The sequence below is a fragment of the Sphaeramia orbicularis genome, chromosome 17 (assembly GCF_902148855.1).
Source record: "Sphaeramia orbicularis chromosome 17, fSphaOr1.1, whole genome shotgun sequence".
Classification (NCBI taxonomy): domain Eukaryota; kingdom Metazoa; phylum Chordata; class Actinopteri; order Kurtiformes; family Apogonidae; genus Sphaeramia; species Sphaeramia orbicularis.
The window spans coordinates 51,587,480-51,603,520 of NC_043973.1; the positions used below are offsets into that span (position 1 = coordinate 51,587,480).

The following is a 16,041-nucleotide window of genomic DNA, read 5'->3' on the forward strand; positions in this document are numbered from 1 at the left end:
GTTTTCATGCATTTCATCTGCATGTTCTGTTCTGATTCTCTGTTTTGTTCACATTGGGGGGTTTTTTTTCTGTAATTTGTTTTCCTGTTTCTCAAATTTCTCCGTATTACTAAATGTTTAATGTAATAAGTTGTAATGTACATTTGTAAATGACAAACTGAGGCCGAATACTGTTAAAATTTGATTTATTTTTCTTAAGAAATTTCAGGTTATGGATTGTTGTTCATGTAATTCGCTTTTCTTTTTTTAAAGGAGTTAGTAGATGTAAAGATTTTCATCATGTAATTTTACTTTTTTCACTCAAACACTTCAACAGTTGAGTTAAAATTATAGGAAATTGTGTTATTATTGTCCTTGAGGTCATATTGGGCTGAATATGGAACTGAACTAAAATGAGTTTGACGCCCCTGTTTTAACGCTTTCAGCTTTATCTTAAACTCTAAAGGAGCGGTAACCCACACGGAACCTGAAACTGAGCACTGACCCGTATAATTCTGTGGCAGTGACAAACGGTAACATGTTTCGGAAAGATTTCACGAAGCAGGTGCACACAGGTCGTCATCACTCGGCAGTTGTATCACCATTTGGATGAGTTTGCAAATGTGTCTGCAGAAACCCCAGTGACATTTACACTTGTAACATTTACACTTGTGGCCGTCTAAGGCTCAGAGAACGAAATCTAATCTGGAATCGCCGTATTACTGAACATTAAATAAGAGAGTTAATGCATAACGTCGTCCACCTGCTTCTAACGCACAGTTTAAAGTGCAGAACTGTGTTTGTTTGTGACATAAAGCGGATCAGAACATGTCGTGTTGCATCGGTGGAATAAACCCCACTGCATCTGCACAGATCATCAAGGCCTTCGCTGTCAGTGTTCGGCCGGAAATGTCGCATTAAAACCTCCGAGGTTTGACCTACAATGACTGACTTCTCCCTCTGTCTGAAAATGCCCACTGCAAAAATCTCAATCTTCCCAAGTGTTTTTTTCCTCATTTCTTGTCCAAATATCTCATCACACTTAAAATAAGACAGAATCCCCTACAGAGTAACTTTTCAGTGAGATATAAGAACTGATTTTTAGACAACAGATCTGGAAAATCTTACTTCAAGAAACCTTACCAAGATCATTTTCACTTGTTCCATTGGCAGATTTTTTTGCTTTATTCAAGCAAAAAAATCTGCCAATGGAACAAATAAAAATTATCTTGGTAAGATTTTTTGAGATAAGATTTTCCAGATCTATCGTCTAAAAATCAGTTCTTATATCTCACTGAAAAGTTATTTTAAGTGTGATGAGATATTTGGACTAGAAATGAGAAAAATACACTTTGTAAGGTTTAGATTTTTTCCCGGTGCCCATAAAAAATAGAATTAAGAAAAAAAAAAAAAAAAGAATAAAATCTAAAATACATTTCCAATCACAGTGCAATAAACTCTGAGAGGATGCATCCAAACCCATTTCAGTCCCTGCGTCTGTTCCACATCGAGCTGAGATCAGGTGCATGACCACGGACCAATTAGATGCCAGAGGGTTTGTTGTGTTTTTTCTTTTTTTGTTTTTTAAACCAGCGCTGCAGTACACTGTTCCTCCAGCAGGTGGAGTCCTTACACTGTGCTGTAACAGGAACATGTGAGGACCAACATCAGAAGAGGAAATCACCTTCCTCTGTAAACCCAAAGAGCTGAACGGGGACTTATTTTACACATTATTTTACACCCGGTTCAGTGTATTCATTAGTGTTGCGTGTGAAGCTCATAACAGTAGTGAATGGTTTGTGATTCCAAAAACAGTCAAACTCTGACGCTACTGATGCATCCAGAGAAACTGCCTTTCTCTGGTGCCTCTGGAGTGTTGCATTAAGAAAGTAACAAGAAGTAAAACAATAAATTGAATTCTGCATCATCACAACGATACGAGGCCAATGAAATATCGTTTTAGGTTCTGCAAGTTTTAGCAGCGACTGGTCGGTTTTGTAACACTAGTAAATCTGTTGCGGAACAATCATGCGTTTGAATCAGTGATTGACTTTCCAGAGGTGTTGGTTTTGATTCTGGTGTCTACAGTGTTCCTCTATCCCAGGACTGTCAAACTCCTTCTGTTTCAGGTTCCACATTCAGACCGATGTGATCTCAATGGACCAGACCAGTAAAATAAGAACATAATAACCTAGAAAAAAAAATGACACAATCAAGTTTTTTCTCTGTATTTTTGTGCAAAAAAGTAAAATTAGAGTTGAAAATGTTTGCATCTACAAACTCTCCTTTAAAGAAATGTGAAAAACATCAACAACCTGAAATTTCTGAGGAAAAATCAGAGTAATTTTAACAATATTCTGCCTCAGTTTGTCATTTCCAGATCACAGTGGCTCTACAAATACATAAAACATTTAGAAACAGGCAGAATATTGATAAAATGCCACTTAGTCCACTTAAGAAATTTCAGTTGTTCATATTTGTTCTGGTTATTCACATTTTTTGTGAAAGGATAGTTTATAAATCTAAACAATTTCATGTAATTTTACATTTTTACAATAAGACACAGACAAAAATTTACAGTATTTATAGATTATGATAGTATTTTACTGGTGTGGCCCACTGGAGATTGAATTGTTCTGTATGTGGAACCTAAACTAAAATGGTTTTGACGCCTGTGACTGATAATATCTTCAGTGTAAATTCCAGTTGGACCGGATTCGACCCTTTGGAGGGCCAGTTTTGGCCACGTTAGGCCACACTGTCAACATCTCAGCTGATATGATTCAACACCTGAAGTTCCGAACACTTCCAGTCGCCTTCGTTAAAGCAGCAGCAGCAGCAGCGAGGTCCCCTTCCAGCCGGGAGCTCCTGGTGCTGATGAGTCGTAACAGAAATCCAACTGAAAACCACTGCTTTCCACCGTTGAATGCTACACACGAGTGGCGTTTAACCTCCTGAGACCCAGCAGTGCATTTTTATCCACTGTAGGGGACACGAGTTTCACAGCTTTACACACACACAAAAAAAGAAAGCGCTGTCCACTGCAAAGGACATTCCATGAGAAAAATAAAAAATATATCTGTAAAAACTGTTACATCATGCTGTTCCCAATGAAGGCAGTTATTTAAAAAAAACAGCCTAAACTTTGACTTTCTTGGGTCTCAGGAGGTTAAAGCCGAGGCAGAACGACAGCATGGAGCGACCTCGTCATCATTTGGTCTGAAATCGTCCGCAGGCTGTTGAATTTCATTGGTTAGAACGTGTGGGCGGGCGGGGCTTGTATATGAGGAAAGGTGACAGAGACTCTTGCAGATGGAAAAGTCGGGCCGGGCCGGGGGACGATAGAACCTCAGCGCCATCACAGGAGAAGGACTTGATCTCCGATTGGAAGCTTAATGGGACTTAGACTTCTGTTCTCAGAGTCAGTCGCCGTCAATGATCAGGGATTTTAGAGTCAATGACCTCAGAGCGGAGTCGGGGATGAACTAGAGTCAAAGTTTGCTCCTCTTTCCATCTCGCCCCCCCCACACACGCACACACACACTCATACACACATTTTTCTCATTCTCACGTGAATCGCAGCGTCTCTTTATGGAGAGTCAGTGAAAAGAGGCGTCCGTTTCAATGTGACGACAGGTGAGCGTGTGGGCGCAGGGGGAGCTGCCGTTACCATATGTGAGATTCACAGTGAGTCATTTTAATGACGCCCACGCCGCCAGCCCAGCCGCCGGTAGTTCATCCCACCGTATAACCTACAGAGAGAGGATGATGGAGAGGGAAAGGTTGTTTGTGCGGTGTCAGTTATTCTGGTGGTACAGTCGCGGAAAAAAATTGTTAGACCACCCTTTGTTTTCTTCAGTTTCTTGTTCATTTTAATGCCTGGTACAACTAAAGGTGCATTTGTTTGGACAAATATAATGATAACAACAAAAGTAGCTCCTAATAGTTTAGTTTCAGAGCTGATATCTATCCATTTTCCATGTTTTCTTGATAATAACCAAAATTACTTCAGTTCTTCCATCAATATCTATGTCATTGTACTGACAAAAACAGTGCTTTTAGATATTCCATGTTTTCTTTTTTGTCTGTTTTAGTCACATGATACACACAGGAGTTAGTACTTGATTGCATAACCATTGTTTCTGATGACCTTTGATGGTCTAATAATTTTTTTCTGTGACTGTATGAGGGAAGAAAATGACACCTGAGGTTTGGGAAGTAACAATCTGAACTGGTATCTTCCCCTTAGACCACTGGTTCTCAACTGGTCCGGCTTCAGGACCCACTATCATCCCTCAAGGAGCCTGTTTACATGGCCATAAAAATCAGATAACTGGAGTATTCCTATAACTGCCGGAATCAGATGCAATGCATTTACATGCACTTCAGAAATGCGATAATGGAAAAACCCTGGTTTACATGTTTCAGTCCATCAATTACAATGAACTCCAATCCATTACAAACTGGATAGTAATGAGCGTCCACATCAGATTTGAGAGATAATGTCAGCAAATTTAAGTGGAATATAAATTTATAGTATGCAAATGTGGCAGCGCAAAACAAAGCCATGGATAATTGATTTATAAATCCCCAGAGGTTTTACTAGTCCCGTGGAATATGGCTTGATTTTCATTTTTACTGTAAGAACAGGACATTAAAACTCCCATAAATGCACCTTTTGACTATAATGAAGGGAGAGTCTCTTTGCAACCAAATATAAAAGATGTTTTAATCACACCACTGACAGTTCTATGAAAAAATGTCAAATCTGGACATCAACTACAGCTGTAATCACATTTTCACCTGCTTTATTTATACATTGTTTGTTTCGGTTCCACTCACCTCCATGTGTTGGCATCGGGGTCGTACACTTCTATTGTTTTAAGATATGTCGTCCGTCAAAGCCTCCGACGGCCATCAGCTGACCGTTCACCACTGCCAAGCCCACCTATGAACACACACATCAACTTGAACAACCACAAAAGCAATCATGCCAAACTCATTTTCTTTCAGGTTCCACGTTCAGCCCAATTTAATCTAAACTGAGTCGGACCTGTACAATAAAAACATAAGTCCAAATGTTTGTCTTTGTTTTAGTGCAAAAAAAATAACATTAAATTATGAAAATATTTACATTTACAAACTATCCAAACAAAAAAAAATGTGAATAACCTGAAAAAAAAAGAAATTTCTTAAGAAAAATAACTGCAATTTTAACAATATTATGCCTCAACTTATTATTTATACATGTGCATTACAGGCAAATCTACAAAGGCACAAACATTTAGTAATAGACAGAATATTGTTAAAATTGCACTAAATTTTCCTTAGACATTTGAGGTTGTTCATATTCGTTCAGGTTATTCACACTTTATTGTTAAAGGATAGTTTTTCATGTAAATATTTTCGTAATTTAATGTTTTTTGCACTGAAACAAACTATAAGTCATTATTTACAGACATCATGTAATGCTATTTTCTTCACATTAATAATAAAGTTAATTTATATATAGTACGTATTGCAGAAAGAATTCACAAAGTGCGGTTTCGGTCCATGGCCACATGTTTGACACCCCTGCACTAAAGCAAAGACACCCACCCCACTCCGTCTGGAGTCCATGGCTACAACCGGAGACCACTGGTTGGTTCTGGGGTTGTAGCGCTCGGCGCTGCTCAGCTCCGTGGTGTCATCTCGGCCTCCAACGGAGTAAATCATGTCCTGGTAGACGGCACAGCCCAGGTGCTTCCTCCGGGTGCCCATGGGTGACACGGTGTGCCAGCGGTTCTCTTGAGGGTTGTAACGCTCCACTGAAAAACAAAGAAAACAAGGAGACGCCAAGAGGGAGAATGATTCAAACTGAAGGGGTTGTTATGACCTGCAGAGTGGCGTTGTGTTAAACCAGAACCACACCTGTGTTTAAAGGTGACGTCCCGTCGGAGCCTCCCACTGCATACAGGAAGCCTCCCAGTACGGCGACTGCCACGCCCAGCCTCCTGGTGCTCATAGAATGCCACGCGAGTCCATTTGTTCTCCTTAGGATCATATCTGAGCAGACAACAAGCTCCCATCAGTGTTCAAAACAAATACACAGCCTGGTCGTCAACAACAACAACAACAAAATCACATAGAATATTAATTAAATCACCTACAGCCTTGTATTGCTTATACAGGGTTCCTACTGGTTGAATTTCAAACTTTTAAGATCTTTGTAACACTACTTTGAACAGAATTTAATGCCCCTTTTACAGCCTGTTTCACTGCCATACTGCCAAAAATTCATGACTCCTAGAATTTAGGAAAATGAATTTATTTACTTCCCATCGTTCCGAGTTGAATTGATTTCTTGCACAAGGTGCAGTGAACTTCAAACTTCAACGTCCTCTCCAGTCGTGTCAACCAGATCCACAATGGTCTTTTCTCCAACCAGGCGTTATTAAATTTGTACTTTCCTCATGCTTAATGTTCGCTTGTGAGCCGTCCCTTAAAATTCTTCAAGTCAGCTTTCCTCGGGCGACTAACAGCTGCACACACGTGTTGGGCTGAATGTTCTGTGATCATTTCTGCAAAGTTAGTGATAATTGGTTCCTAATTTCTACATAAATCGTCGGGTTGGAACGGGTGGAACTGAGTCGACTAACGTTTCTGTCTTTGAAACTTGGACATTTAACAGACACATTTTAAACACAATACAGCCAATGAGTTTATGGAAACATAACGTAAGATCTACCATGTCAAATTTAATACCCTTAAAGACTATTTTATTAAATATTCTGTTCATAAACTTGCACAATTGAATGTTAGTTGAATGAGAAAAAGGATCGAAAATAGTTCAGACTTAGTCATTTCATTAACATAAAGAGGGAATAAATAATAGTCGAAAAAATTATTTAAAGAATAGTGGAAAATAACACCAATACCAAAAACTAAATGTTGGTATCCAAGAATCACTGCATCCTTATAGATAAAGGCAGGATAAAGCCGTAGAGGGGGGTACCTTTCTACAATGTTGAGACAGGAAACGCCGTCCTGTCCACCCACGGCGTACAAGTAACCTCCGAGGACGGCCACACCCACACTGGTCCGACAGGTGCTGGTGGGGGGCCACGTCACTACTCCACTGGTTGGTCTTAGGATCATATCTGAACAGGAGACACAGGATGGGGAAACACTGAGCTCCTGAGCCTCGAAAAAAGGAGGATGAAGGATAAACTGATGGACTGGTCCGGACCTTTCCACAGAGTTCAGGTAGGAGGAGCCGTCGTGACCTCCCACGGCATACAGCAAGTCGTCCAGGACGCTGACGCCCACTCCCACATCTCCGTTTACTCATCGACGCCACCATTCGCCACTCGTTGGTCTGAGGGTCGTAACGCTCCACGCTGGAGATGGCATCGCCACTGCACCAGCCTCCGACTGCAGGAGCACACGAAGACGAAAGACATGAAGAAGAAACTGAACATGTAAAGAAGGCACTGATGTAGGAGAATGGAAAGTCAAAGGCTAATAGGGCTGCAACTAATGACGATTTCAAAAGTCGACTACTAATAGAATACGGCAGGACTAGTCAACTAGTTAGAGCAGTGGTTCCCAGCATTTTTTTGCTCGTGACTCCATTTTAACATCACAAATTTGTGGTGACCCCAGACATTCAAAACAAAGACTTTCTTTTTTTGCAAAAATTAATTTGTTCTTGATCATGTAATAGTTTGCTATACTATGTTGCAAATAAACGTTAATTTTAGAGGACATTTAGTCTGTATAATGCATATTATTCTGGACGGAGGCAGTAAAGCCAAGTGTAGATTACGACACAAAGGGAGAATTTGATTTTCCTTGGTCAGGATATGTGCAGTCAGTCAAGGTTGGATTTACAAGGCTGACAATAAATACTGAACAAACAAGACCTCAAACTATGAATTATGAAAGAGCTGCAGCATCTGAAACTGACCACAGTGAACATTTTCAGATAAACAGAACCACAGTGCTTCAGTTTCAGTTTGTCATGTCTTTTATGGATTGGGATTGTCTCTGTCATCTCACCATATATTTTTATTAGTAAGTCTTTTTTTTTTTGTTTTGTTTTTTTTCTTCAATTACTAGAAATTCTAGGCGACCCCACGTGAGGTCCCGACCCCAAGGTTGAAAAACACTGAGTTAGATTATAAACCGTTAAAAAAAACAATGGCTCTTGTTTATTTTTTATTGCACCAATAAAATACAGCGTTTCTGCTTGCCACAACATCATACATTTGATACAAAAAATCATCATTTTCGCATTACACTTATTATACATATGTATAATATATAATAGGCCTCGGGCCTCGAGGTCAGGACCAAACATCCATGAACAAACATCCTGCCCCTTTAAATGAAAGTTTGTGAAGTTTCAGGAGGTAGGGAAAAGGTAAATGAGCTTCACAACAGCGGGAGACAAATTTGTAATGAAAGTTTCACTTTCACTTTGCACAAACTTATTGTGAGGTAACCGTAGCACAGACCGCACAGCCTGGTATATACCCTCCCCTTACTGATAAGTAGGACAAAAACCGGTTGACCACACTGGTGACACAAGCGTCTTAAAAGGGTTAATAAGACTGACCTGCAAAAAGTACTTCTCCACAGCGGATGGGCTTCCTGGCCGGGTTCGTGGACCCTGCATCAGCGGCCTCTCCTGTGGCAGCAGCAGGTAGTTTCTTAGCCTCATCCACCAGGTCTCTGAAACAGAAAAACAATTCAACACACTCTATTAGAAAGTCAAAGATCTGACGCTGAAATCCTATTCATATAGGACAGGTATATCTTTGTACCTCAGTGAGGTACATCTGTGTTTCATGTGGTCCATTTGCATGACACAAGCAAAGTCGGGTTTTCCTCAAATTTACGGACAGAATTTCCAGGCCGACTACTTACACAAAACTGCTCCATAGGCCTCGACCAGAAAATAAGATCAATAAAATGTCACCTTCCTAAAATAATTGCCTACGTCATATTTGACAAAATTCCTTTTGCATCTAATCATCAAATACTCAATTTCTGATTAAGATTTTGTGTTTCCTGTAAAAATGACACAGGCAATTATTTTAGGAAGGTGACGAAATGCAGGAAAGAAACTAAAAATGCTGGCAACGAACTCACAGAGATGTTGATTTGCACACAATTAATATCCTCACAGGACCTGTGTATTTGGTGGAATAGTGGAATTATATAAACATTAGAGATTTGATGTAGATTTGGATGGGATCAACATCTCAGACAATGTCCGTAATTATTGCAATTTACCCAGGCTTCATTAGGAGTACTAAACAAGATTAAGAATGGAGATTAAGAGAAACAAAACAGAATTTAGCAAAACAAAAAATATTGTCACCATCCTAAAATAATTTAATAAAGTAATTATTTTGACAAAACTAGTTTATTTCTTGTTCAGTCTTTTGTGTTTCCTAAAAAAATTACTTGAGAAATTATTTAAGAAGGTGACTATGTGGATTCAGATCTCTGCCATTGTTTCATGACCAAAAATACTGTACTTCACGTCCAAAACAAGTGTTTTTCCTCTCCTCCATCGTTGTAACCTTGGAGTTTCTCTGCAGAAAACAGTTCAACACTGTCAAGATATTTTCATGTTCAGCTGCTGAGGGTTGAAGGTTTCTGAGTTCTGAGTTTGAAGAATAGACCGACAAGTGATTTGCGTCTTATTTTGTGCCTAACTTGAAGGTTTCAATAGACACATTATTTGAACAAGAATTATATTTTATTATAAAAAGGAATGGAGGGGAAGGTAAAAATCAGTACTCACCTGCACTCCTCGGCGCTCTTGATGAGAGGATCTGAACCCCGGTGCCTACCAGGAACTTAGGGCTGAGCAGCGGCAGTCGACATGCTGCGGGACCTGGAAAACACATGAAATCCATTTAAACACTGTCGGTTAAGCTGCAGAGGGCTGGTGTTGAAGGCACTGGATGCGCCGCCATTCATTTATCATCACCGACGGACCTGCGGCAGCTGCGGTCGGCGTTCCTGGATGCTGTATTTCACCCAGGCCATCACGGCGTTGAAAAACCTGCTCCTCACTCCGAACGTTGAGTCTCGTCACTGAAATGGATGGTCAATCAGCTGGTTGGCAGGAAGCAGCATGAACTCCTCACTTTCCATTACCTAACAAGACAAAAGAGCAGAAGAGTCAGCGGCTCTGACAGAAAGGGAGAGAGGGGCGATTGAATCCATCAGTGAAGGATGTTTAATCATGACAGAGCTGTAAAAATATGACCAATATGTCCCTGTATCCAGAATCAATCCACAGTTGAATTTGTGGAGGTTGTCAGGTTCTGTCTCCAGGTTAGAGTCCTGTGGTCTGGATGTAGGGGATCATCTCCAAATAGAAGTGGGTGGTACTTTCACTGGAGGAGAACTCACTAATTCAAAGTCCATATACAGTCACAAAAAAAAAAATTATTAAACCACCCTTTTTTTTTTTGTCAATTTCTTATTCATTTTAATGCCTGGTCCAACTAAAGGTACATTTGTTTGGATAAATATAATTATAACAACAAAAATAGCTCATAGTAGTTTAATTTCAGAGCTGATATCTATTCATTTTCCATGTTTTCTTGATAATAACCAAAATCACTTCAGTTCTTCCATCATATCTATGGCATTGTACTGACAAAAACAGTGCTTTCAGACATTTCATGTTTTCTTTTCTGTCTGTTTTAGTCACATGATACACACAGGAGTTAGTACACTTGCTTGCATAACCATTGTTTTGATGACTTTTGGATGGTCTAATGTTTTCTTCCACGACTATAGGAGTTCTATCAGTGCTCAGTACTAACTATATTGATATTTGTAACCATTTCCATGTTATAAACCATCAAAATATGGACCATTATTAGTAAAGGGCATTGTAATATTCAAAAAAATTCGTTAAAAAATTTAGAGACCAAAAATTTCAAAACTGTGAAAAACTTTGTAGATACTATCCCAAGAAAGTGACATATAATATTTGAATGAATCCAACCAGTAGTTTCAGAGAAAAAGATTATTGAAATCTAGACATTTGTGACCTTGAGTTTGACCCTCAAGGTCACTCAGGCAGGGTGTTTGCTCTTATCCCCATAAAAAATACACACTTTTTCAAAACTGCTATTTTTTTTCCCCCCAGACCTTGATTTTATGTACTTTTATCCTTGCGTTCCTACTTTTTTAGTTGAGATTGTACCTGTTGTGTGTAGTAGAAAAGTGCACTTTCATAAATGTATGAATGAATGAATGAATGCATAATTTGCAGTAAATTCGTCTATGTTTCACTGACAGAAATGTTTTCAAAACATGAAAATCACAAAAGTGCATGAATTTACACAAACACATTTCACTACAATCATTCCAGTACTGAACGTTAGTGAAATCAGATCTAGATTTTTACGTTTTCCTCTTGTATTTCTTATCTTACAAGATTATGTGCCTTTGAACAAACTCTAAAATTAAACTATAGAGACACTTTTTTCCATACTTCATTCAGAGCTTTCACACAAAAGTCCAGACTCTTCAAGGTCTAAAAACAGTATTTCAAAATTCCATACTTTTTAAGACTTTCAAGACCTGCACAAGCTCCCTGGCAAGGTCAAGGGCCCAAATGATAGTCCACATATGACTTCCTATCAGTGCTCATTAGTAACTATGTTGATATCTCTAATCATTTACATGCTATAAACCATCAAAATATGGACCATTATAAGTAAAGGCAAATTTTTAATATTTAAAAAAATTCTTCAAAATTGTAAAAATCTAAATTTCTCCCAACTGTGAACACTAGATTAAAAAAAAAGGTTCATCTCACAGCGTGACCAGTTTTCAAGGAATTAGTGAGTAAAAGTACATCACTTCCAGTGAATAAACCTCATTTATGACAACGCACTGACATCAGAATGTTGTATTAATTTTGTTCCCAGATGTGTCCATTAACACCTGACACATAGTGTTGAATCCACCGAGTCACATGTGTTGAAATGACGCTTACAATCACAAGTTATTTTTCCTTGTTTATGTGAAACTGCCATCAAACACAGAATGACATCAACAGCTGTATTAGTACATGCACACACCTGAGGCTAGGAAAAAAGGCAGCGATCCGGTAAAAATAAACTAAATGAAGTGTGAAACATTCCTGCTGATGGTTTTATGCAGATAATCAACACTTCTCTGATGTTCTCACTCAAGGCAACCAGATTCCGCATGTTTTGACAGAAAATAAAACAAAACTCCTTTCTAGTGTACGTATTAAAGGAGTGACTGATGTAATCCAGACAATACTTGAGAATGATTAGAATCGCTTCATGCTCATTTTACAAATCACTGAATGGAATCTGCAGCTCATAGACTTTACCTAGTCTAACTTTGGACACATCACACATCTGTGTTTCAATGTGGTGCATTTGCATGGGACGAGCAAAGTCTGGTTTCTCCTCAAATTTAGACAGGAATTTCCTGGACGCCTACTTACAGAAAAGTGCTCCACAGTCCTCGACCGGAAAACACATGCAAGCGTTTCCACTTTGTGATATCAGCCCAACTCCGCCTTTTTGCTTTTCCATTACTAAAAGAACTGGAATCTGGTACTATTTTTTAGTATTTACCTCGGCCAAGGTTCTAAAACGGGTGAAGAGATACTAAAATGTGACGTACAACACTGCAGACCACTGATTGGTCAGAGAGTTGTCTTTGTGTCATTGCGTCATCAATGCACGACCCGCCTTAAAAAAAAAAAAAAACAGATTTGGAAGTTTACAGTACATATACCGGTACAACTAATCCATGATGACAGCCCACAAAACAACACCGTGGTCAGTCGAGATGGTTCAGAAATTTCGTGTCCTTGGTGGCAGATGAAAGATTCAGCGTGATGGGGAAACATGTAACAAGTGAGTTACAGAAGTTATACGCAGTGTTGCTATGTCAACCAGGTACTCTAAAGTAGGTAGCATCCTGTTATGGAAAACGGTCTCCAGAATAGTACCTGGTACCCGATCGAGTCGAGTTGAGAGCCGGTACCATGTAGGGGAAATGCGGCATAAGATGAATAAATAAAAAAGAAACTATAAAAACACTGCGACTCTCAGATACATTGATTTGCACAAAATGAATATCCCCACAGCACCCCTGTATTTGGTGGAATAGTGGAATTACACAAGCATGGATGGGATTAAAATCACAGATGCCGTTCGCAATTTTTGCAAATTACTAAAGGTTCACAGGAAGCTCTAGTCTTGTGAAAAGAAAAAATAGGACCAATGTCCCTGTATGTCAGCATCATGTTCTATCTAGAATTAATAACAAGTTGAATTTGTGAGGTTGTCAGGTTGTCTCTATGTTCCAGTCCTGTGGTCTGGATGCAGATCAATCTCCCAAAAGAAGTGGGCGGGACTTTCACCGGAGGAGAACTCAACTCATTCAATCAAAGCCCATATACGACTTCTATCAGTGATCAATAGGAACTATATTGATATCTGTAACCATTTGCATGTTATAATCCATCAAAATATGGACCGTTATAAGAAAAGGCACATTTTTTATATTTAAAACATTTGTAAAAAATACTAAAATTTTAATTTCTCAAAACTGTGAAAAAACTTTGTAGACATTGTCCAAATAAAGATACATAAAAAACCTTTAAATTAATTCGACTAGTAGTTTGGAGAAAAAGACTGTTGAAATCTAGATGTTGGTGACCTTGGGTTTGACCTTTCAAAGTCACTCAAGGTCAAAGATCATGAACCCAAATGAAAGTATATATATATGACTTCCTATCAGTGATCAATAGGAACTATACTGATATCTGTAACCATTTACATGTTATAAACCATGAAAATATGGACCATTAAGTAAAGGCAATTTTTTAATATTTAAACAATTTGAAAATCAAAATTTCTCAAAACTGTGTACAAACTTTGTTGACATTATCCCATGGAAAGTACATAAAAAATGTGAAATGAGCAGTAGTTTTGAAGAAATTGATAACGAAGACAAAGATGAGGACAACGCCTTCACAATAGCTCATTTGTTTTTTCTTGTGTACATGTTGAAGTAGTGACTGATACTGAGGAATCATTAGAAACACTTCATGGTCATTTATACACATCACCGACTAACACCCATGAATGAATGGACTCTGCAGACGGTCGACTTTACCTCCTGGAAGTTGTGCTGGGTGAACTTGTCTGCGATGCGGAGCAGCTCTCGGCAGGAGTGCGTGTCTGCGAAGGCCCTGATGCCCAGACAGTTGGACGGATCCAGCTGCCTTTTGAGGAACTCACAGCAGGCCTCCTGGATCTCCGCCAGCTGCAGGAGGCAGGCGGCGGGGAGCAGCGTCTGGACGTTTCCCTCCTCCACGGTCACCTGGAAGCGGGAAGACACCAGTCAGGGGACGTTCTGCTTGAATGGAGCTGTGGCTGTGGACAGGCTGTGGACAGGTTCTGCCATCTCAGATCCGGAGCTGTTCTCTGCAGGCCTCGGGGGCCTTTGGACGAGCAATCATTTAGACGTTTTTTGAGGACAACCTGTTCTCGTCTGACGTGAAGCTGCACAATAGCCTTTGGATTTTTTTTATAACTGACCTTAAATTAGCCTGAAGGACGTCTGTGCCTTTGAAAAGCTCCTGTAACCTTCTTCTGACGGCTATTTTTGAATCACCTTAACTTCCATTTGTTAACAGTGCTGCTGTAACCATTTAAAAACTACAACCAACAACTAGAACACTCACATAAAACAAAAGCAGTGATTTCTACATTTACATGAATGTGGATTAAATTAATTTGTATTTCATTGTGTGTTAATAGAGTGTTTTAATAAGTATATTTACACTTACATCAGGTGATCACACATGAAAACAGAGTTGAGTTGTATCCTCATGCAATCACTTCCAATAATGTACAATAACCCTGTATAATGTGAACTCTGTGCAATAAGTTGTGCAATAATCTTCTGAAGTGTGCACAAAATTCTGTTCTTAATAATACAATTCAATATTTATTCAAACATAAAAACACAATTTTTTACAGACTGTCATAGATATACATACTGTTAATGTTAATATTCAGATACATATACTGTTAAAATGGTACCTATTCATATTTTATGTACTTTTATTTTATTCTACTTTTAGTTCTATTCTTATTTTACTTTTTGTTAAATTTATGTTCTATTTTCTTATTTTACGTTTTAGTTTTTTGTAATTTTATAGTTGCTCTATTCTTATTTCTGATCTATTGTGTTTTTTATTCATATTGTTGCACTGACTGGTGCAGCACTCCTAATTTCACGGAACACACAATGACAATAAAGGCAATTCTGATTCTGATAACATGAGTATCTATCTCCACCGTAACGGTGCATCTGAATATTGGTTAATAATCCTAACTGATCATGATGTGCTACTTTGTGGGTATTCTACCGTCCCTAATGCCACATATCAATAAAACACATTCTTATTTACCTGTGAAGTGTAGGCAAAGTCAATGAGCAGCTCCATGGCTCTCTCATCGATGTCCCTGATGACGACCTCGGTCTGTCTGCTCTCTGCCAGTCTCCAGTAAACATGGCCCTGAAGTGCGCAAAGACAGTCAACAACAGTATAGAATGTCCCTCAAACACTTCATTTCACCTCATTCCAACTGTCTTTACAGATGGTCTCATACCTGAAGTAGGGGCTGCAGGCAGACAGTATGACTCGATGAGCGTAAATCTTCTTGGCGCCGACCACCAGCACCACGTCGCAGAGCTCCCGGTGTTTCCTCAGCAGGTTGATGACCTCCAGAGTCTGCCGTGGGTGTTTGTCTGAGACATAGGGCATGCGCGCAGGCTGGGGGACCCCTTCAGGGAGCTTGTTGGGGTCCCCCAGAGTACAGCGGCTGGTGATGTCCATTCCAGTGGCGTCTTGGCGTGCGCTGGTGGCCCTTAAACCACACGAGAGTTCATTTAGAGACAAGTTTGAACCAATGTGCAGAATAATGAAGAGCACAAATAACACTGGACTACAAGTAAAATGCTCCCAGAATAAAAGTAGTGATT

General features: G+C 39.3%; 1 pseudogene; it reads right to left on the bottom strand.

The window, feature by feature from the left end:
• Positions 1–4,852: 4,852 nt before the first annotated feature.
• LOC115437429 (kelch-like protein 20) lies at positions 4,853–15,988 on the bottom strand (annotated as a pseudogene).
• Positions 15,989–16,041: the final 53 nt, after the last annotated feature.